The sequence below is a fragment of the Schistocerca cancellata genome, chromosome 4, assembly GCF_023864275.1.
Source record: "Schistocerca cancellata isolate TAMUIC-IGC-003103 chromosome 4, iqSchCanc2.1, whole genome shotgun sequence".
Taxonomy (NCBI): domain Eukaryota; kingdom Metazoa; phylum Arthropoda; class Insecta; order Orthoptera; family Acrididae; genus Schistocerca; species Schistocerca cancellata.
This window is the reverse complement of record NC_064629.1, coordinates 302164029-302188140: the sequence shown is the minus strand read 5'-3', so window position 1 is coordinate 302188140 and position 24112 is coordinate 302164029. Positions and strand designations below refer to the sequence as shown.

The following is a 24112-nucleotide window of genomic DNA, read 5'->3' as shown; positions in this document are numbered from 1 at the left end:
TGGAAGAGGAAGCCACCTGTTAGAATTTTGCGCAGAGCACAATTTAATCATAGCTGACACTTGGTTAAAGAATCATGAAAGAAGATTGTATGCGTGGAAGAGACCTGGAGATGCTGGAAGGTTTCAGATTGATTATATAATGGTAAGGCAGAGATTCTGGAACCAGATTTTAAAATGAAAGCTATTTACAGGGGCAGACATGGACGCTGGCCACGAACTATAGATTAAAACAAAAGGAATTGAAAATGTAGGAAATTAGACAGATGGGTCCTGGATAAGTTGAACGAACCAGAGGTTGCTGAGAGTTTCAGAGGTAACATTAAGCAACGATTGACTATAACAGAGGAAAGGAATACAGTAGAAGACGAATAGGTAGCTGTAAGAAATAAAATAGTAAAGGCAGGAGAGGAACAAATAGATAAATGACAAAACCTGGTAGAAATCGTTAGATATCACAGAAGATGTTTAATTTAACATATGAATGGAAAAAATATAAAAATGCAGCAAATGAAGCAGACGAAAGGGAATACAACCGTCTAAAAACTGAGATTAAAAGGATGCGGAAAATGGCTAAGCAGGAATAACTAGGGCATAAATGTAAGGATAAAGAAGCGTGTATCACTAGCGGAAACATAGATACCACGAATAGGAACATTAAAAAGGCCTTTGGATGAAAGAGAAGTAGGCCTAGCTGTATGACTAGCAAGAACTCAGAACGAAAACCAGTCCTAAGCAAAGAACGAAAAGCTGAAAGGCGAAAGAAATGTATAGTGGGGCTATACAAGATGGATGAACTTCTAGGCAGTATTATAGAAAACGAAGAGGAAAGATGATGGTCATTCTAGAGAGGACCGAAAATGTGGACTGGCAATGGCAAGAAAAGGGTTTCTGAGGAATAGAAATTTGTTAACAGCGAATATAGATTAAATTATTGGGAAGTCTTTTCTGAAAGTACTTGTCTGTAATGTAGCTACGTATCGAGGTGAAACATGGAAGATGAAGAGTGTACATAATAAGAGAATAGGATTTTTTTTTTTTGAAATGTTGTGCCACAGAAGAATGCTGAAGATTGGGTGGGTAGGTCACTCAAGTAATGAGGAGGTACTGCCAGCCCCGGAGGGAAAGAAATTTGTGGCATAACTTGAATAAAAGAAGGGATCGGTTGACAGGACATATTCTGAGACATCAAGGGATCACCTATCTAGCACTGGAGGCAAGCATGGGGGTTAAAAGTAGTAGAGGGAGGCCAAGAGACGAATACAGTAATCAGGTTCAAAAGGGTGTAGGTTGCTGTAGTTATTTGGAGATGAAAAGGCTAGCACAAGTTAGAGTAGCATGGAGAGAAGCATCAAACCAGCCTTCGGGCTGAAGATCACAACAACACCACAACAAATCATTTTGAAAAAGGGAAGATTATAATGGCCCAGCGTCTGGGAACGAGCAAATCCAAAGCCGTGCACGCCAACTCGGGGAAGTCATCATACTCTGAAAGGTTAAAAACTCCTGGTACTACTTTATATCTTTGCACGATATCTCGATTTATTGCGTAGCAGACCAGCACGAGGATTCCCTTTCGGCATAGCCGTTCCGTTCATAATTTCAGCTGCTCGCTCTTCCTTCAACTGGAGTAAAAACTAAATAATTTATTTCAAATCACCTTAGGGTTGGTGTGAAATTCTTCTCTTTAAATTTTGATGAAACCTTTAGTTGTTACCATTAGTATTAAATGTCTATAAAAGAAAAATAGTGGAGGATACATTTATACGTTACTACGTAATGTAGTTGCTACGTTACACCTCAACTCCATGCCATTAAAAGATAATCATTTAATTCAATAAGTAATCAATCTGGAATAATTTTGAAAAAATAAAAAAAGTGTACCTTGAACAAATCTTTAGTATTCCCTACATTCCCACTGAATATTTATCAGCTAAAATTTCTAAGCTTTCCTAAATAACGATCAAATTATTTTCGACTATATTTAATTGATATAGTAAGAGATAACCCTTAAGGATATATATCACGAAATTGAAAATATTTTTTTTTTCATTACTCCACGAAACAAAGTTAGGTAACGGCTCGTGAAACCCTCTGGCCACATTAGAATTCGGATGCAAAAAGGAAAAATTATCTCATGTACACATAAATACTGCACAGTTAACTGACATTTAGATTTCTCATCAAATGGTTCAAATGGCTCTGAGCACTATGGGACTCAACTTCTCAGGTCTTCAGTCCCCTAGAACTTAGAACTACTTAAACCTAACTAACCTAAGGACATCACACACATCCATGCTCGAGGCAGGATTCGAACCTGCGACCGTAGCGGTCTCGCAGTTCCAGACTGTACCGCCTAGAACCGCACGGCCACTCCGGCGATTTCTCATCAGTAGAGAATTCTCACTAGTTCTCACAGCTGAAATCTATACCTCCAAGTTTTCTATAAATTGTTAATGTCTGAGCTTTTGTTTTCGTTTATTTTTTCTTTTTGGTACACTTTTCTAATTCTATGTCACAACAGATATTCGCTTACACTTTGTCGTAGTGGGGTATGTTTCGTGACCACTGTTTAAACTTTACACAGTTTAGTGTCTGCTGAGATTTACTCTTCTTTGGCTGCAAGCAGACGTATATTTAAAAAAAAAAAAAAAAAAGAGGCCTGCTTGTAGCCAAAGAAAAGTAAATCTCAGCAAACCGTGTGAAGTTTAAAAAATGGTTAGGAAACATATACGCCTCATGCCCACCCATGAACCATGGACCTTGCCCTGGGTGGGGTGGTTTGCGTGCCTCAGCGATAGAGATGGACATACAGGAAGTGTAACCAAATCGGAGGGGTGTCTGCTGAGAAACCAGACTAACGTGTGGTTCCAGAAGAGGGGCAGCAGCCTTTCCAGTAGTTGCAGGGGCAGCAGTCTGGATGATTGACTGATCTGGCCTTGTAACATTAACCCAAACGGCCTTGCTGTGCTGGTACTGCGAAAGGCTGAAAGCAAAGGGAAACTACAGCTGTAATTTTTCCGAGACTATGCAGGTCTACTGATGATGGCATCCTCTAGGGTAAAATACTTCGGAGTAAAAGAACTCCGGGCGGGCGCTTCTCAGGAGGATATCGTCATCACGAGAAACAAAACTGGCATACTACGGATCGGAGGGTGGAATGTCATATCCCTTAATCGAACCGATAGGCTAAAAAATTTTAAAAAGGGAATTCGATCGGTTGAAGTTAGATATAGTGGGAATTAGTGAAATTCGGTGGCAGGACGAACAGACTTTTGGTCAGATGATTACAGGGCTATAAATGGAAAATGTGATAGAGGTAATGCAGATGTAGGTTTAATAATGAATCGGAAAACAGGAATGCGGGTAAGCTACTATGAACAGCATAATGAACCCATTAATGTAGTCAAGGCAGAGAAAAATCCCACATTCACCGTAGTAGTACAAGATTATAGCCCACTTAGTTCCACAGATGACGAATGTATCGAAGAAATGTATGACTAGATAAAAAAAAAATTATTCAGATAGTAAAGGGAAACGAAAATTTAATAGTGACGGGGGACTGCAATTCGACGGTAGGAAAAGGAAGAGAAGGAAAAATAGCATGCAGACACGGACAAGTGAAAGGAATGCAAGATGAAGCCGCCTGGTAGAATTTTCCGCAGGGCACAATTTAATCATCGCTAACACGTGATTTAAGAATCATGAAAGAAGATTGTATACGTGGAAGAGGCCTGGAGATACTGGAAAGTTTCTATTTGATTATATAACGGTAAGACAGATTTTAGAACCAGATTTTAGACTATAAGTCATTTCCAGGGGCAGATGCTGACGCTAATCACAATTTATTGTTTACGAACTGTAGATTAAAATAGAAGAAACTGCAAAGAGTACGAAATTATCGAGAGAGGCCCTCGATAAGTTGAAGGAGCCAGAGGTAGCGGAGAATGTCAGAGGTTACAATACGCAACGGTTGACTACAACAGGAGAACGGAATGCAGTAGAAGACGAATGGTTAGCTTTAAAAGATGAAATAGTTAAGGCAGCAGAGGATAAAATAGGTAAAAAGACAAGGCCTAGTAGAAATCCTTGGATAACACAAGAGATATTGAATTTAATGGATGAAAGGAGAAAACAGAAAACAGAAATGCAGCAAGTGAAGTAACCGAAAGGAAATGCAAAAGTTTAAAAAATCAGATTGACAGGAAGTGCAAAATGGCTAAGCAGGAAAGGTTAGACGACAAATGTAAGGATTTAGAAGCATATTTCACGAGGGAAAGATAGATACCGGCTACAGGAAAATTAAAGAGGCCTTTGGAGAAAAGAGAAGCAACTGTTTGAAGATCAAGAGATCAGATGGAAAACCAGTCCTAAGTAAAGAAGGGAAAGCTGAAAAGTGGAAGGAGTATATAGAGGGTCTATTCAAGGGAGATAAACTTGAGGGCAATATTGTGGAAATGGAAGAGGAAGTAGATGAAGATAAGATGGGAGATACGGTACTGCGTGAAGAATTTGACAGAGCTCTGAAAGATCAAATTTGAGACAAGGCCCCGGGAGTAGACAATATTCCGTCAGAAGTACTGATAGCCTTGGGAGAGCGAGTTATGACAAAATTCTTCCATCTGATGTGCAAGATGTATGAGACAGGTGAAATACTCTCAGACTTTAAGAAGAATGTAATAATTTCAATTCCAAAGAAATCAGTCTCTGACAGCTGTGACAATTACCGAAGTATCAGTTTAATGTCAAGATAGCGACATACTAACATGAAACCTTTGCATAAGAATGGAAAAACTGGTAGAAGCCGACCTCGGAAAAGATCAGTATTTATTCCGGAGATATGTAGGAACATGCGAGGCAGTACTGACCCTAAAACTTGTCTTAGAAGATAGGTAAAGGAAAGACAAACGCACGTTTATAACATTTGTAGACTTCACTTTTGACAATGTTGACTGAAATACGCTCTTTGAAATTCTGAAGGAAGCAGGGTTAAAATACAGGGAGCGAAAGGCTATTTATAACTTGTACAGAAACCAGGTAGCAGATATAACAGCTGACGGGAATGAAAGGGAAGCAGTGATTGAGAAGGGAGTGAGACAGAGTTGTAGCCTATCACTGATGTTATTCAATATGTGAATTGAAGAGGCAGTAAAGGAAACCAAAGAAAAATTTGGAGTAGGAATTAAAGTTCAGGGAATAGAAATAAAACCTTTGAGGTTTTGCCGATGACTTTGTAATTCTTTCAGAGACAGCTGAGGACTTCGAAGAGCAGTTTAACGGAATGGACATTGTTTTGAAAGGAGGATATAAGATGAACGTCAACAAAAGTAAAACAAGGCTATTGGATGGAGTCGAGTTAAATAAGGTGACACTGAGGGAATTAGATTAGAAAGCGAGAGGCTTCAAGTAGTAGAAGAGTTTTATTATTTGGGTAGCAAAATAGCTGATGATGGCAGAGGTTGAGAGGATATAAAATGTAGACTGGCAATGGCAAGAAAAGAATTTCTGAAGAAGAGAAATCTATTAACGTCGAATATAGATTTCAGTGTTAGTAAGTCTTTTCTGAAAGTATTTGTCTGGAATGTAGCCTTGTATGGAAGTGAAACATGGACGATAAACAGTTTAGACAAGAAGAGCATAGAATCTTTCGAAATGTGATGCTACAGAACAGTGTATAAGATTGGATGGGTAGCTCACGTAAATAATGAGAAGATACTGAAGTGAATTGGGAAGACAAGAAATTTGTGGCACAACTTAACCAAAAGAAGAGATCGGTGGATAGGACACATTCTGAACCATCAAGGGGTCACCAATTTAGTATTGGAGAGAAGTGCGGGGGCTAAAAATTGTAGAAGGAGACCAGGAGATGAATACAGTAAGCAGATTCAGAAGGATATAGGTTGCAGTAGTTATTCGTAGATAAAGAGGCTCGCGCAAGATAGAGTAGCATGGAGAGCTGCATAAAACCAGTCTTCGGACTTAAGACCACAACAGCTTCACGCCTCAGGACATAATAAATAAAATATGTGTCTGTTTCACTCTCAATGTTCTTAACCGAACAGCTTATCTTCTCTACTAAGGAAGGTATTATTCAATTCCGCAGTCCATTTTCCATTCAAATCTCGTATCTACTAAGGGAGAAATTTATCCATTTCCACACTTCATTTTCAATAAACTAAACTCTAAATATTCTTTACACAAAATTTTTGAACTTACCAACATACACTTATATTTATTCCGACACTACTGAAATTACGGATACCTCTCAATAACAAAGATTTGTTCTTCGTCAAAATCAACCTTTCCTTTCTGTTCTTATCGCCCATTTCATGAACGTTTTTGTGCATGTCCAGTTTTTTGTGCATGTCCAATTTAAGACTCGAACAGTTCTGCCTCAACTGTGCAATCCTCTTGAAGATTAGAACTAGTTATACACACTGACGGAAAATTATCGCAACACCAAAAACCAGTTAGTACGGAGAAATGAAAGTTCGATAATACATTTGTCTAGGTAATATTAACATTGCAAGATCACAAGTTAATGTAAGAGCGAGCAAAGCCATAACAAATTTTACGTAATTTACATTCCGTCCACTGCTGCAAAATTCCTCATTGTATCTGGCAGTCTGTACCTGCTTCTGATTTTTTATTCCATACCTTCTTATGTAGACGATTTGCTTCCTCTCCAAGCCACCGTATCCATAGAGTTCCCCGAACTATCCTTTCTTCCTCCGTATCCTCATTTTACTACATTAGTACCATACATTTATTTCTACACTTTCTCTTATTCTTAGTTGTTACTAAAATCATTTCTGCTTGCCTTTTTATTTTGGGTCATTATACCCTGATCTTCTTTGATTTAATCTTTAATTGAACTCTTTTGCTCTGGTGACTATCACAACACGTTCACTTAAAATCAAAGCATCTCACCTCTCCTCATCAGATCATTATTTCTTACACCTAGCTCGATTGTATTAAACTATTTCCTCTCAAATCATATTTCACATACATCCTAATATCACTCTATGAATACATTTTAAATATCTGGAAATTATACTTCAACCAAATTAATCTTACATACTGTTACTGTTCACATACAACGAATGTACTACTTCTTGATAGATTAATTTCTTATGTACCTGACTGTTGTTGTACAGAATTACAAAACTGTTGCTCTGTCACAGCAGTACTACGGTCCTGGGGTAATTATAGAAGAATGGAGCAGACGAATGGTTGTAAAGGGTGAACCAACAGCTCTGAATGCATAGTTGTCACATCGGGTATGATTTACAGATCGACTGACCCCCTACGTACTTAATACTCGCTAATCAGGATGTATTTATTTAACTCCACAATGTGCCAACTATTAAATTTTTTTAGATCTCGGATACATGAAACCGACAAGCATTTTTGTGGATGTATGATTCCACTACGAAGGGACCATGATATACAAGGAAAAACTTTTTAATTTCTTTGGAGGTCTTTTTTGATCTCTCTTTTATCTCCGCTAAGTCAAATCACATACCTTAAGAATTATAACCTTAGATCTTCCATCATGCCTTATTTGCCTCTCTTGGACCTTCTTTTACATCTTATCCCTAACTAGTTCTTCCACCTCATTATTCGCCAACACATGCGTTATAGGGAAGCTCACCTCCTCTGAAATGAAATCGGTCGGCTTTTCTCCCAACGCCAATTCACAAGGAGCGAATCCGGTTGCCTCACGCCACAAGTTGTTGATTATCCCTTCAAAATAAAGTATGAAGATTTTCCCATCTCTATTTTTTTAATGACAGAAACTGCGGCACAGCCTGTTCAACTCCTTCATAGCTCTGTCACTAAGGTTGCCTTGTGGAAAATAAGGCGTTATTCCCACATGCCCTACTAATTAAGATTGAAGGAAATTTTTGAAAGCTTTGCTGACAAACTGAGGACCATTATTGTAAAAATCAGCTTCTGGCCTACCAAAATTTTCGAAGAAAAGTTGTGGCTTCTTTACTAAAACTCGAACATGACCCCAATACTTGACTTGGGTAAAGACCCCAATAAAATGACAGCCAAATGTTCTAAAGGCATCTGAGGTAGGACATTTTGCCGCAGACCCAGAATTTGACCTGCAGCAGCTCTTACTCTCTGACACTGGTCACATTCTCCTACTGACCTTTTCCCTCGCCTCCACATGTTGTAAAAAACAACTGTTTCCTGTAACTTTTCGATGCAATTATGTACACCTTAACGGTCATAGCTGTTACGTATCAACTCTATTAATCTAGTCACTTGCTGATCAGGAAAGCACAATTTCCATTATTCTACATTGGCTTTTCTCCTCCTAAGTAGCACCCCATTATGAAGCTTGTAGAACACGTCCACCTTCAGATGTTCATTAGAATTCAAAATTTGCTTCACATGCATCGTTATTCCGTTCCCTCCATAATTACCTACATATTTTCCTAATGACCATGGCATTCTTGGTTCCCTCATATATAAAATTCTGAATTCGTCTGATGCAGCCCTATCCTTGCTCTAATTTAGGCTTTCTGGACAAAGCATCCGCAAAGAAGTTCTCTCTACCCTTAACGTACTTCCTTTCTATGTCAAACTGCTGAATGTTCATTACCCAGTGGCTAATGTTGAATGCTTCAGACGAACATCTTTTCGGGAAATTTAAGACCTTGTGGTAGGTTAATATTACAGTTTTGTTCCCAACAAGTATCCTTCAAACGTTTGGAACCCAAATACGATTGCCAAGGCCTCCTGTTCTGCTACACAATAACTACGTTCTGCTGCTCTAAGGGCTCTGCTGCCGAAAGCCATGGTATGGTGACCACACACACTTTCCTCTTCTGCTTCCTGAAAAATCTCAACATCTATTCCATATCCACATGCATCAGTTGACTTAAATATTGCTTGCTAAAATCAGGGATGTACAATATTCACTACTGGCTAATTCCGAATTCAAGTGCTGGATAGCTCCCTCACATTGTTCCGTCCCTATCCATACAACGTGTTTCTTTAGTAACTGATTTAAGAATGGGGCATTAAACACTTGGTTCGAAGCTAATTTGCAGTCAAACCTGAATAAACCAAGCAGGGCTCTTAAATGCTTATTCTTTCTAGGACTGGGGAAATATTGTATGGCTTCTAATTTACGTGCCTCTTGCCTAATGCCCTGTTCACTAATAATGCGCCCTAAGAACTTTATTTGGATTTTGATAAACTCTGTCTTGTTTAGCTTTAATTTCATTTCCCTTTAACATAGTACTCAGTTCTTCCCTTACTAACTGTGGGTGTAGCTAAAAGAATATCGTCCACATAGAAGACCAAATGTTCCATTAGATCAGGGCCAGAAACCTATCTCATGGCCCAAACAAAATTACATATAGCAGTATTAAATCCAAATGGCACTACTTAAAACTGGCAACAAATGGCCTTGTGTACAAATGCAGTGTATTTCCTAGAATCAGGAGCCAGTCATAAATTCTAGTACCTGCAGGTGACATCTAAGGAGGATAGAAATTTTGCACAGTTAAATTTTTGAAACAGCTGATTCACCCACACTGGCCGAACACTTACTCCTTCTACTATGTCACTGAGTTTCCTTGAGACTAAAATTAAGTGTACACTTCCATCACATTTAGGAACAATTACAAATGGATTTATGTACTCTCTCCTATCTTGCTCAGTAACTCTCCAAGATGACATCCTATCTAATTTTCTTTTTACTGCTTTTCTCTTTGCATGTGGAACAATATATACTTTTGAGGAGAGCACATACTCCACACTAAGTTACTGAAATTACGTGTAGCCATGGAGTCTACCTCTAAATTTACATCAACTGATTCTTCGTTGCTTCTTCTTTGAATAATTCGGGAAGGTCATAAATATTGTCCGAAATTTGTGTTTCCATCATTTTAATCCCCTTATTTGTTTTAATATGACTGGCAAGTTTTAACTGCCGATCAGAGGTGAGTTCCACTGCATGAACTGCGAGTGGAGTAGGCTGAACGATGTTATTGCTGACCCTCGCCTCCAGTGCTTTATGACGCGGCTGCGGTATACTGGGTTCGTCTGAATTGCCACCTCCTGTTCCTGCCTCCAAACCACGCCACATTTCAGTCTCTAGTCGACCCTGCGCTGGGACATGCCTTAGTTTGACTCCCTGTCATGTGCAGAACTGTCATTATGATTGTGGTTTCTCGCGGGCGGTTGCCTGCGACGTCCGCGGCCCCTATTGCGCGTCCTGAATGCGCGCGCACCAAGTTTACCCGCCTAGGCGACTCCCACGGCGGTTGCTGGCCTCCTAGGCTGCTATTCTGCACCTGTAATCCCTCTACGCTACTACGATAACGCAGGTAATTCTCATAAGTGTCTCGCGGTGTTGGTGGCATAGCTTCTTGTACCGCATAAGATAGAAGTCGCTCCGTATTACCACTGAATGACTTCAAATCCATGCCAATATCGATTAACATTACTTTTGCCCACCAGTGTACCCAGAAACTAATGAGCCGTAGTACCTTCAGTGATAATGCTCTCCGTTAAAGAAATACCTAACTAAATCTTCCTGGATACCTCCAGACCAGTACTTCTGCAAAAACTTCTCCCGACATTCCTTTACAGATTTAGTAGAATTTGTGACACCGTTCGCCCATCGCAAGTATTCGATAATGAAGGGTATTTACTCATTTACTTCTCAAGATTTTGGTAAAAATATTATCAAAACTTTGACTAAATACTTTTGTATGGACATATCCCTTAGGTAAAGGTAATCAAATTTTATACATCTAATTAGTGCCACGTCTACCGATCCAGAATTTCAACTATGCAGAATCTTACGAGGGGGTCTACTAGTTTCCGCAGGAGCATCTGAGATTTGCTGATCTGCCATTAAATTATGAGAAGCCTGTGTGGTATGAAACGATTCCCGGGTTTGACATTCCACTCCATTTCCCGCACTGCTTCCTTAAGTCATTCAGTACTTTCTTTTGACGCTTAAGTATGCAAAGTTAGTTACCCTCAACATCCTGCTCATGGGCATCTTGTTCAGATGTAATTTCTGAAAATCATCACATTCATTCTTATGCGTACTGGAAAATGGAAGTATTGCAGATCTGGAGGCTGTAACGAATTGTTCACATTCATCTCGAACCACTTTTATATCTCCCCGTAATTCCTAAATCATTTCTGAAATTTCTGACTCCCATGCTTTTTTCATTTGTTTAGAATGTTCAGAAAAACGTTTATCTAATTCGATTTTTAAATTAACAGTTCCCTCCCAGAAAGTTTGCTTTCTACATTTTTCAACTCGTTATTTACAGATTCCACTTCTACCTCGACGGTGGAATTTAGTTTCTACACTCCTGAAAATTGAAATAAGAACACCGTGAATTCATTGTCCCAGGAAGGGGAAACTTTATTGACACATTCCTGGGGTCAGATACATCACATGATCACACTGACAGAACCACAGGCACATAGACACAGGCAACAGAGCATGCACAATGTCGGCACTAGTACAGTGTATATCCACCTTTCGCAGCAATGCAGGCTGCTATTCTCCCATGGAGACGATCGTAGAGATGCTGGATGTAGTCCTGTGGAACGGCTTGCCATGCCATTTCCACCTGGCGCCTCAGTTGGACCAGCGTTCGTGCTGGACGTGCAGACCGCGTGAGACGACGCTTCATCCAGTCCCAAACATGCTCAATGGGGGACAGATCCGGAGATCTTGCTGGCCAGGGTAGTTGACTTACACCTTCTAGAGCACGTTGGGTGGCACGGGATACATGCGGACGTGCATTGTCCTGTTGGAACAGCAAGTTCCCTTGCCGGTCTAGGAATGGTAGAACGATGGGTTCGATGACGGTTTGGATGTACCGTGCACTATTCAGTGTCCCCTCGACGATCACCAGTGGTGTACGGCCAGTGTAAGAGATCGCTCCCCACATCATGATGCCGGGTGTTGGCCCTGTGTGCCTCGGTCGTATGCAGTCCTGATTGTGGCGCTCACCTGCACGGCGCCAAACACGCATACGACCATCATTGGCACCAAGGCAGAAGCGACTCTCATCGCTGAAGACGACACGTCTCCATTCGTCCCTCCATTCACGCCTGTCGCGACACCACTGGAGGCGGGCTGCACGATGTTGGGGCGTGAGCGGAAGACGGCCTAACGGTGTGCGGGACCGTAGCCCAGCTTCATGGAGACGGTTGCGAATGGTCCTCGCCGATACCCCAGGAGCAACAGTGTCCCTAATTTGCTGGGAAGTGGCGGTGCGGTCCCCTACGGCACTGCGTAGGATCCTACGGTCTTGGCGTGCATCCGTGCGTCGCTGCGGTCCGGTCCCAGGTCGACGGGCACGTGCACCTTCCGCCGACCACTGGCGACAACATCGATGTACTGTGGAGACCTCACGCCCCACGTGTTGAGCAATTCGGCGGTACGTCCACCCGGCCTCCCGCATGCCCACTATACGCCCTCGCTCAAAGTCCGTCAACTGCACATACGGTTCACGTCCACGCTGTCGCGGCATGCTACCAGTGTTAAAGACTGCGATGGAGCTCCGTATGCCACGGCAAACTGGCTGACACTGACGGCGGCGGTGCACAAATGCTGCGCAGCTAGCGCCATTCGACGGCCAACACCGCGGTTCCTGGTGTGTCCGCTGTGCCGTGCGTGTGATCATTGCTTGTACAGCCCTCTCGCAGTGTCCGGAGCAAGTATGGTGGGTCTGACACACCGGGGTCAATGTGTTCTTTTTTCCATTTCCAGGAGTGTATTTTTGAATTTTTAGTTTCTACACTACTGGCCATTAAAATTGCTACACCACGAATATGACGTGCTACAGACGCGAAATTTAACCGACAGGAAGAAGATGCTGTGATATGCAAATGATTAGCTTTTCAGAGGATTCACACAAGGTTGGCGCCGGTGGAAACACCTACAACGTGCTGACACGAGGAAAGTTTCCAGCCGATTTCTCATACTCAAACAGCATTTGACCGGCGTTGCCTGGTGAAAAGTTTTTGAGATGCCTCGTGTAAGGAGGAGAAATGCGTACTATCACGTTTCCGACTTTGATAAAGGTCGGATTGCAGCCTATCGCGTATGCGGTTTATCGCATCGCGACATTGCTCCTCACGTTGGTCGAGATCCAATGACTGTTAGCAGAATATGGAATCGGTGGGTTCAGGAGGGTAACACGGAACGCCGTGCTGAATCCCAACGGCGTCGTGTCACTAGCAGTCGAGATGACAGGAATCTTATCCGCATGGCTGTAACGGATCGTGCAGACACGTCTCGATCCCTGAGTCATCAGATGGGGAAGTTTGCAAGACAACAACCATCTGCACGAATAGTTCGACGACGTGTACAACAGCATGGACTATCACCTCGGAGACCATGGGTGCGGTTACCCTTGACGCTGCATCACAGACAGGAGCGCCTGCGATGGTGTACTCAACGACGAACCTGGGTGCACGAATGGCAAAACGTCGTTTTTTCGGATGAATCCAGGTTCTTTTTACAGCATCATGATGGTCGCATCTGTGTTTGGCGACATCACGGTGAACGCACATTGGAAGCGTGTATTAGTCATCGCCATACTGGAGTCTCACCCGGTGCGATGGTATGGGGTGCTATTCGTTACACGGCTCGGTCACCTCCTGTTCGCATTGACGGCACTTTGAACAGTCGACGTTACATTTCATATGTGCTATGACCCGTGGCTCTACCCTTCATTCGATCCCTGCGAAACCCTACATTCCAGCAGGATAATGCACAGCCGCATGTTGCAGGTCCTGTCGGGCCTTTCTGGATACAGAAAATGTTCGACTGCTGCCCTGGTCAGCACAATCTCCAGATCTCTCACCAATTGAAAACGTCTGGTCAATGGTGGCCGAGCAACTGGCTCGTCACAATACGCCAGTCACTACTCTTGATGAACTGTGGTATCGTGTTGAAGCTGCATGGGCAGTTGTATCTGTACACGCCATCCAAGCTCTGTTTGACTCAATGCCCAGGAGTATCAAATGGTTCAAATGGCTCTGAGCACTATGCGACTTAACTTCTGAGGTCATCAGTCGCCTAGAACTTAGAACTAATTAAACCTAACTAACCGAAGGACATCACACACATCCATTCCCGAGGCAGGATTCGGACCTGCGACCGTAGCGGTCGCTCGGTTCCAGACTATAGCGCCTAGAACCGCACGGCCACTCTGGCCTGCCAGGCGTATCAAGGCCGTTATTACGGCCAGAGGTGGTTTTTCTGGGTACTGATTTCTCAGGATCTATGCACCCAAATTTCGTGAAAATGTAATCACATGTCAGTTCTAGTATAATACATTTGCCCAATGAATACCAGTTTATCATCTGCATTTCTTCTTGGTGTAACAATTTTAATGGCCAGTAGTGTACATTAGAATTTAACGTAGCAAGAAACGACATAAGATGGTTCTTTCCATCCCCAGTAAGTATTTGTTCTGAAAATTTAGGCTGTTCAGGCTCTTCTAGAATCTAAGTATTTTCAGTATGATAATGGCATGAATCATGTATTGTCCATTTCTCAATTGCTTCTCTCTTAATCTTTATACTGCGGTCAACTACGTATGCACACTCAGTTTCGTTGTTTGCCACACCCTCTACACTTGTATCAAGCGGCCCTCCCTTAATATTACTAAAACTATCAGAGGATTGACCTGACTCATCAAGAGGTGGAAATACATCCTTTCTGCTTGTTCCCCCATTTTTCTACTCATTACTAAGACACTTGTCCGCCAATAAAACGATTTTCTAAGAGCTAACTTTTTGTTGCGTCGACTCGCAGCGAGGCGCTGAAGTGGCGTGTCGGTCGTCTCCCCACACGACGTATTACGTGACTGGCTGCTCGGCTGCTGCCGTCCGCCGGTGGCGGTGAAGCGAAGAATTACTGGCCACCCGGTTCTGCGCCGAACTTCCGTGGCCTTCTGTTCCGCCTTCTGCTGGTCGCCGCTGACGTCCTCCGCTCCAGGCGCGGGATCGATATTTTGACGCTGAAGGCTGCTGCTTACTGTTGTGTCACACTATAGGATAATGATTCGGCGCATTGGCTGGCACTGCGAAATTCTGATGCTTGACTTCACACATTCCCGATAATCGCTAATTATCTAGCGCTACACTATCTTTTTTGTACTTGGTTCTGTGACATGAGCTGTACTTTCTGGAAATTGTTCTCTCGACCCGCTGCACTATTTAGCAACTTATTTCACTGCCAATCGTATCATTTCGGAGCGTTTTCCCGGGCGCAGGCATCATTTTGCGACTTAGCATGCATGTCAACGGCCGTCTCACGCTTTTGAAATGCCGCGAGCACCACAAACACCGATATTTCACCATCTCGTTGAAAAGACACTCAAAGACAGAACTGCTAATCCGCTATCGTAAGCATATACTAAAAAAAAATGGCTCTAAGCACTATGGGACTTAACAGCTAAGGTCATCAGTCCCCTAAACTTAGAACTACTTAAACCTAACTAACCTAAGGACATCACACACATCCACGCCCGAGGCAGGATTCGAACCTGCGACCGTAGCAGCAGCGCGGCTCCGGACTGGAGCGCCTAGAACCGCACGACCACCGAGGCCGGCTAAGCATATACTATAATTATCCTAATGATAATTGTATTGAGGTGGCCTGGGAGGCCTAGAATAAAAATAAAAGCACTGCAATAACTTTCAAATATAATTGCGAGGGGCTTTGTTCTCTAATAAACAGCAGTTACAATAGCAAGGTTCAAATGGCTCTGAGCACTATGGGACTTAACATCTGAGGTCATCAGTCCCATAGAACTGAAAACTACTTAAACCTAACTAACCTAAGGACATCACACACATCCATGCCCAAGGCAGGACTCGAACCTGCGTCCGTAGCAGTCGCGCGGTTCCGGACTGATGTGCCTAGAACCGCTCGGCCACCACAATAGCAAGGGAGTTACAGTTGTGTTTGGCACCTCTTGTTTAAGACGAGAGCACACGAAAGACAGAAATATCGGATGAACTTCTTCCCTTACGTGCCTTTCATGATACTTCCATTAACCATGGGAAATACCGTTCTTCTCTCTAATCAAGAACACACTACTAAGAGAAATTTACTCACGTTAGCCGTTTCTAGAACTCCGGAAATCTATCTCTAGCACCTTGCGCTTTAACACAGTGACAACTCAGAAAAATAATATGTGAAGGAACTTTCACTTGCATTAATCAATTTTGCACTGACACGTAGATCTTTCAATAATGATTCTAAATTATAATCTTGCTCATCTACTCATGATAAACGGAATAAAGGATCGGTATTTAGTATTTCCTTCACGAGGCCAATCCACCATCTGCGTGGTTAAGCTTTGTAGACACAACCATCAGAAATCACGCAAGCGCCAAGCCGTGAGTCGAAATCACCCAGCCAGCCGGGGTGGCCGAGCGGTTCTAGGCGCTACAGTCGGGAACCGCACGACCGTTACGGTCGCAGGTTCGAATCCTGCCTCGGGCATGGATGTGTGTGATGTCCTAAGGTTAGTTAGGTTTAAGTAGTTCTAAGTTCTAGGGGACTGATGACCTCAGAAGTTAAGTCCCATAGTGCTCAGAGCCATTTGAACCATTTTTTTAAATCACCCATCATGCTGAGAAAGCATAATGACCTGAGTACTGTGTGTGTGTGTGCTTTGAGGTTTTCGGGCGCTAAACAGCGTGGCCGTCGGAGTACTATCGCTTTTCGAACACTGCTCCGAGTGTCCAAAACAGCATTTGAGTAGAGGCAAATTATTTCGGAAATATTACATGTAGTAACGTGTACTAGTAGATAGTGACTTTGAAAGTGTGCACAAGTACCGTAGGACCGCGTTCTCAGGTCATTATGCTTTCTTAGCATGATGGGTGATTTCAAAAAATGGTTCAAATGGCTCTGAGCACTATGGGACTTAACTTCTGAGGTCACAGTCCCATAGAACTTAGAACTACTTAAACCTAACTAACCTAAGGACATCACACACACCCATGCCCGAGGCAGGATTCGAACCTGCGACCGTAGCGGTCGCGCGGCTCCAGACTGTAGCGCCTATAACCGCTCGGCTACTCCGGCCGGCTCATTCAACTTAATGTGACTTGAGCAACATCCCCAATGACGACTTTTCTGACAGTATCACTTGGTTGTATGAACGACCTGTGCATTCTACATTTGAGAGGCGAGATTAAATAAACACCTGAAACGTTAAAGCCGCCATCGTAACGTTTCTCCATTTTTCTTATTCAACCAATCTCGAAACTTTTTGGATTGATACCCCGAAATGGATATCTACAGAATTCTTGAAAGAATAAAAAAAAGTTTTGACCTTCTTTCTTCTCCTAACGAACGGAATATCTGTAATTTCAATGTCACGCTACGAGATGTTCATTGAACTAGTGTCGGTTTGGGGGAAGGGACCAATCAGCAAGGTCATCGATCCCGTCGAATTAGGGAAGTATGGCGAAGGAAGTTGGCCGTGCCCTTTCAAAGGAAGTATCGTGGCATTTGCCTGAAGCGATATGGGGAAATCACGGAAAACTTAAATCAGAATGGCCGGACGCGGGTTTCAACCGTCGTCGTCCCGAATGCGAGTCCAGTGTGCGCCACCTCGCTCAGTGAACTAGTGCTAGGAAGCTGTGAAGTGAACTTTGTGTAATTGATTCTGATGGTAAGTGTATCAGTGACGTGTGTACGTAGATGAGTGAGTCAGTTACAACAACGTCAAGGGCAGCATCACCATCTGCACTGCTGTAGCGCCTGTCCATAATAGTACTGCGAGCATGTACCGCACACTGAGACACCCTCTGCAGGAAATGTTGCAAGGAGCCCAAAGTGACAGTCACTACGTAAAATAATCATTAGGACTCAGTTAAATATGATTTACTTAGTAATTCGTAGCTCTGCGAATGTATTGGAAATCTAACCCTTGGGAAACATTCTGCCTTATTAATACGTGTAAAGAAAGCTAATTCATCCAAGAAGGTGATGGTATAAATTATCGTCCAACAGACTCACGAGTATTGTTCGTTACATATGGAGGTTTTGTAGGAAAAAGGCGTGTGACACACCACAACCTTATTGAGTTACAGATTCGCTCAATCCCAACAAGAGCATAACAGTAATGTTTAACAAAGTTTTGTGGAAGACGCTACTAGAAAGAGTTGTGTATGACGACTTACTCTTAGATTATAGAGACTAGATTTTTCACATTATTTTTAACCATGTACAATACATGTAATGACGTCACTGGTAAAATCCGAGAAATTCGGGTCCATACGCAGGCGTACAAACGGTAGTTCTTCTCGCTTGCTATATGCAAAGAATGACCAAGATCGGCACTCGGCTACACTTACATATAATGGAAAAGCTATCTACGCGTAAACCCTTCTAGAACAATCGAGGCGCCGCGCGGGATTAGCCGCGCGGTCTAGGCGCTGCAGTCATGGACTGTACGGCTGGTCCTGGCGGAGGTTCGAGTCCACCCTCGGGCATGGGTGTGTGTGTTTGTCCTTAGGTTCAAATGTCTCTGAGCACTATGGGACTGAACTGCTGAGGTCATCAGTCCCCTAGAACTTAGAACTACTTAAACCTAACTAACCTAAGGACATCACACATATCCATGCCCGAGGCAGGATTCGAACCTGCGACCGTAGCGGTCGCGCGGCTCCAGACTGTAGCGCCTAGAACCGCTCGGCTACACCGGCCGGCGTTTGTCCTTAGGATAATTTAGGTTAAGTAGTGTGTAAGCTTAGGGACTGCTGGTCTTAGCAATTAAGTCCCATAAGATTTCAAACACATTTGAACATTTTTGAACAATCGAGACGTTTTTTATGTTCCTGCGAAAGCGCCACACCCATATAGGTTACGGTTACTTCACTCTTGTCTTCCCGCTCCAAGCAACTCACCGCCTTCCATATGTAGCGTTAAGGCGTTCACCTGCCTAGTGCTCTTTCAGGGTCTCCTTCTTACTTTAACTGGAGTGCCGATCTTACTCCTTCATCTGCATATAACAAGGCAGAAGAACTACTGTTGGTACGCCTTCATACGGATCCAATTATCTCTAATTCTGCCAATAAGGTCATTGCACATATTGTACATGGCTGAAAATAATATGCTTCTCGATTCGTCGTGAAAAATCTGGTCTCTATAGTCTAAGAATAAGCCGTCACCGCCCGCATCTCGTGGTCGTGCGGAAGCGTTCTCGCTTCCCACGCCCGGGTTCCCGGGTTCGATTCCCGGCGGGGTCAGGGATTTTCTCTGCCTCGTGATGGCTGGGTGTTGTGTGCTGTCCTTAGGTTAGTTAGGTTTAAGTAGTTCTAAGTTCTAGGGGACTGATGACCATAGCTGTTAAGTCCCATTGTGCTCAGAGCCATTTGAGCCAAGCCGTCACCCACAACGTCTTTCTAGTTGCGTCTCCCACAAATTTGCCCCTGTACAATTTTGACCTCTCACGCTTCCCTCCATTACGTAACTGAAGATTCATAGAGCCTCAGGATGTGTCCTATCGACTGATCCATGCTTTACTCAAGTTGTGCCGGAAATATCTTTCTCCCAAATTCGATTTAGAACCTCCTCATTAGTTGTTCGCTGTATCCATCTAACGATCAGCATTCCTCTGTAGCACCACATTTCAAAAGCTTCTATTCCCGCATTGTCGGAACTGCTTATCGGACACGTTTCACTTCCGTAGAAGGCTACATTCCAGATCAATACTTTCAGAAAAGACTTTCTAAGATTTAGATCTACACTACTGGCCATTAAAATTGCTACACCAAGAAGAAATGCAGATGATAAACGTGTATTCATTGAACAGATATATTACACTAGAACTGACATGTGATTACATTTTCACGCAACTTAGGTGCGTAGATCCTGAGAAATCAGTACCCAGAACAACCACCTCTGGCCGTAATAACGGCCTTGAAACGCCTGGGCATTGAGTTAAACAGAGATTCGATGGCGTGTACACGTAGAGCTGCCCATGCAGCTTCAATACAATAACACAGTTCATTGTGACGAGCCAGTTCCTCGGCCATCATTGAGCCGACTTTTTCAGTTGGTGAGAGATCTGGAGAATGTGCTGGCCAGGGCAGCAGTCGAACATTTTATGTATCCAGAAAGGCCCGTACAGGACTTGCAACATGCGTTCGTGCATTATCCTGCTGAAATGTAGGGTTTCGCAGGGATTGAATGAAGGGTAGAGCCACGGGTCATAACACATCTGAAATGTAACGTGCACTGCTCAAAGTGTCGTCAATGCCAACAAGAGGTGACCGAGACGTGGACCCAATGGCATCCCATACCATCAAGCCGGGTGATATGCCAGTATGGCTATGACTAATACACGCTTCCAATGTGCGTTCACCGCGATGTCGCCAAACTCGGATGCGACCATCATGATGCTGTAAACAGAACCTGGATTCATCTGAAAAAATGACGTTACGCCATTCGTGCACCAAGTTTCGTCGTTGAGTACACCATTGCAGACGCTCCTGTCTGTGGTGCAGCGTCAAGGGTAACCGCAGCCATGGTCTCCGAGGTGATAGTCCATGCTGTTGCAAACGTCGTCGAACTGTTCGTGCAGATGGTTGTTGTCTTGCAAACGTCCCATCTGTTGACTCAGGGATCGAGACGTGGCTGCATGATCCGTTACAACCATGCGGATAAGATGCCTGTCGTCTCGACTGCTAGTGATACGAGGCTGTTGGGATCCAGCACGGCGTTCCGTATTACCCTCCTGAACCCACCGATTCCATATTCTGCTAACAGTCATTGGATCTCGACCAACGCGAGCAGCAATGTCGCGATACGATAAACCGCAATCGCGATAGGCTACAATCCGACCTTTCAACAAAAGCAAAACATGGATAATGGAATGTAGTCGAATTAAATCGGGTGATGCTGCGGGAATAAGATTAGGAAATAAGACACTTAAAGTAGTAAAGGAGTTTTGCCATTTGGGGAGCAAAATAACAGATGATGGTCGAAGTAGAGAAGATATAAAATGTAGACTGGCAATGGCAAGGAAAGCGTTTCTGAAGAAGAGAAATTTGTTAACATCGAGTATAGATTTAAGTGTAAGGAAGTCGTTTCTGAGAGTATTTGTATGGAGTGTAGCCATGTATCGAAGTGAAACATGGACGATAAATAGCCTAGACAAGAAGAGAATAGAAGCTTTCGAAATGTGGCGCTACAGAAGAATGCTGAAGATTAAATGGGTAGATCACATAACTAATGAGAAGGCATTGAATAGAATTGGGGAGAAGAGGAGTTTGTGGTACAACTTGACAAGAAGAAGGGATCGGTTGGTAGGACATGTTCTGAAGCATCAAGGGATCATCAATTTAGTACTGGAGGGCAGCGTGGAGGGTAAAAATCGTACAGGGAGACCAAGAGATGAATACACTAAGCAGATTCAGAAGGATGTAGGCTGCAGTAAGCACTGGGAGATGAAGAGGCTTGCACAGGATAGAGTAGCAGGGAGAGCTGCATCAAACCAGTCTCAGGACTGAAGACCTCCACCACCACAACAACAACAACAACAACAGCACGTCATCTTCTTGGTGTAAAAATTTTAATGGCCAGTAGTGTATATTTAGAGGGCGTGTTCAAAAGTCATGCCTCAGAATTTTTTATGTGAAAACTGTTAAAGCTCTTTAAATAAAACAAACTTTATTAACAGCTTATATATCTACTCTTCATGTCTACATATTTATTTCACAGCATAGTCACCCTGGCAACGATCATATTTCTCCAAACAAGAGAACAGTTTGTTGATACCGTCACTGTGGAATGTCTGACTTTGTTGACGGAGTTACAAACTCACTTCTCAAAGTGAAGCCGTCGAAGTTGTTTTTTCAGTTCTGTAAACAGATGAAAATAAGATGGGGGCAAGTCTGAACTGTATGGGGGATGATCTGTGACAGTGAACCCAAGCATCGGAATGTTGCAGATGTCGCGGCGCTCGTGTGTGGTCTGTCGTTATCCTGCTGAAGGAGAGAGTGCTCCATGTTCAGACTGCCTGCGGTTAAGAAAACTCGACTACAGCACTCTGTTTGTCGCTCGCCGACAGTTACGTTAACACCGCTATGTTACACGCCTGACCCTATAGGTCAGAGCCTTATAGCGGCAGAGGGTTGCACCTTGCGTCAGCGAAGCGGGAAAGTCCACCGAATAACATGCATAACGAAACTTCCTGGCGGATTAAAACTGTGTGCCGGACCGAGACTGGAACTCGGGACCTTTGCCTTTCGCGAGCAAGAGCTCTACTAAATGAGCTACCCAAGCACGACTCACGCCTCGTCCTCACAGCTTTAATTCCGCCAGTACCTCGTCTCCTACCTTCCAAAATTCACAGAAGCTCTCCTGAGAACCTTGCAGAACTAGCACTCCTGAAAGAAACGATATTGCGGAGACATGGCTTAGCCATGGTACTGGCGGAATTAAAGCTGTGAGGACGGGGCGTGAGTCGTGCTTGGGCAGCTCAGTTTGTAGAGCAAAAAAATGGTTCAAATGGCTCTGAGCACTATGGGACTCGACAGCTGTGGTCATCTGTCCCCTATAACTTAGAACTACTTAAACCTAACTAACGTAAGGACATCACACACATCCATGCCCGAGGCAGGATTCGAACCTGCGACCGTAGTGGTCACGCGGATCCAGACTGACGCGCCTAGAACCGCACGGCCACATCGGCCGGCAGTTGGTAGAGCACTTGCTCGCGAAAGGCAAAGGTCCCGAGTTCGAGTCTCGGTCCGGCACACAGTTTTAATCCGCCAGGAAGTTTCATATCAGAGCACACTCTGCTGTAGAGTGAAAATTTCATTCTAGAAACATGCATAACATTTAATACTTCAATCGGAGGCATTACTTTCAGCACACCCTCGTAAATGTTAACGAATTTCTGTCTTTCAGAAGTGCCTTTCTTGCTACTGCCTGTCTGCAATTTATATCTACATCTACATATATACTCCGCAATCCACCATACGGTGCGTGGCGGAGGGTACCTCGTACCACAACTAGCATCTTCTCTCCCTGTTCCACTCCCAAACAGAACGAGGGAAAAATGACTGCCTATATGCCTCTGTACGAGCCCTAATCTCTCTTATCTTATCTTTGTGGTCTTTCCGCGAAATGCAAGTTGGCGGCAGTAAAACTGTACTGCAGTCAGCCTCAAATGCTGGTTCTCTAAATTTCCTCAGTAGCGATTCACGAAAAGAACGCCTCCTTTCCTCTAGAGACTCCCACCCGAGTTGCTGAAGCATTTCCGTAACACTCGCGTGATGATCAAACCTACCAGTAACAAATCTAGTAGCCCGCCTCTGAATTGCTTCAATGTCCTCCCTCAATCCGACCTGATAGGGATCCCAAACGCTCGAGCAGTACTCAAGAATAGGTCGTATTAGTGTTTTATAAGCGGTCTCCTATACAGATGAACCACATCTTCCCAAAATTCTACCAGTGAACCGAAGACGACTATCCGCCTTCCCCACAACTGCCATTACATGCTTGTCCCTCTTCATATCGCTCTGCAATGTTACGCCCAAATATTTAATTGACGTGACTGAGTCAAGCGCTACACTACTAATGGAGTATTCAAACATTAAGCGATTCTTTTTCCTATTCATCTGCATTAATTTACATTTATCTATATTTAGAGTTAGCTGCCATTCTTTACACCAATCACAAATCCTGTCCAAATCGTCTTGTATCCCCCTACAGCCACTCAACGACGACACCTTCCCGTACACCACAATATCATCGGCAAACAGCCCTACATTGCTATCCACCCTGTCCAAAAGCTCATTTATGTAGATAGAAAACAACAGCGGACCTACCACACTTCCCTGGGGCTCTCCAGATGATACCCTCACCTCCGATGAACACTCACCATCGAGGACAACGTACTGGGTTCTATTACTTAAGAAGTGTTCGAGCCACTCACATACTTGGGAACCAATCCCATATGCTCGTACCTTAGTTATCCTCGCTGTCTCGGCTATCCCTGATTATTTTGCTTTCCAAATAGTAAAACTCATGTACTGCTTTTAGTGTTTCATTTTGTAATGTAATTGAGTCAAC

At 43.5% G+C, this 24112-nt stretch overlaps 1 protein-coding gene across 1 annotated transcript in view; it reads right to left on the bottom strand.

The window, feature by feature from the left end:
• LOC126183581 (uncharacterized) overlaps window positions 1-24112 on the bottom strand; it is a 351390-nt gene that overhangs the window by 300530 nt on the left and 26748 nt on the right. The gene's annotated exons all lie outside the window — the stretch shown is intronic.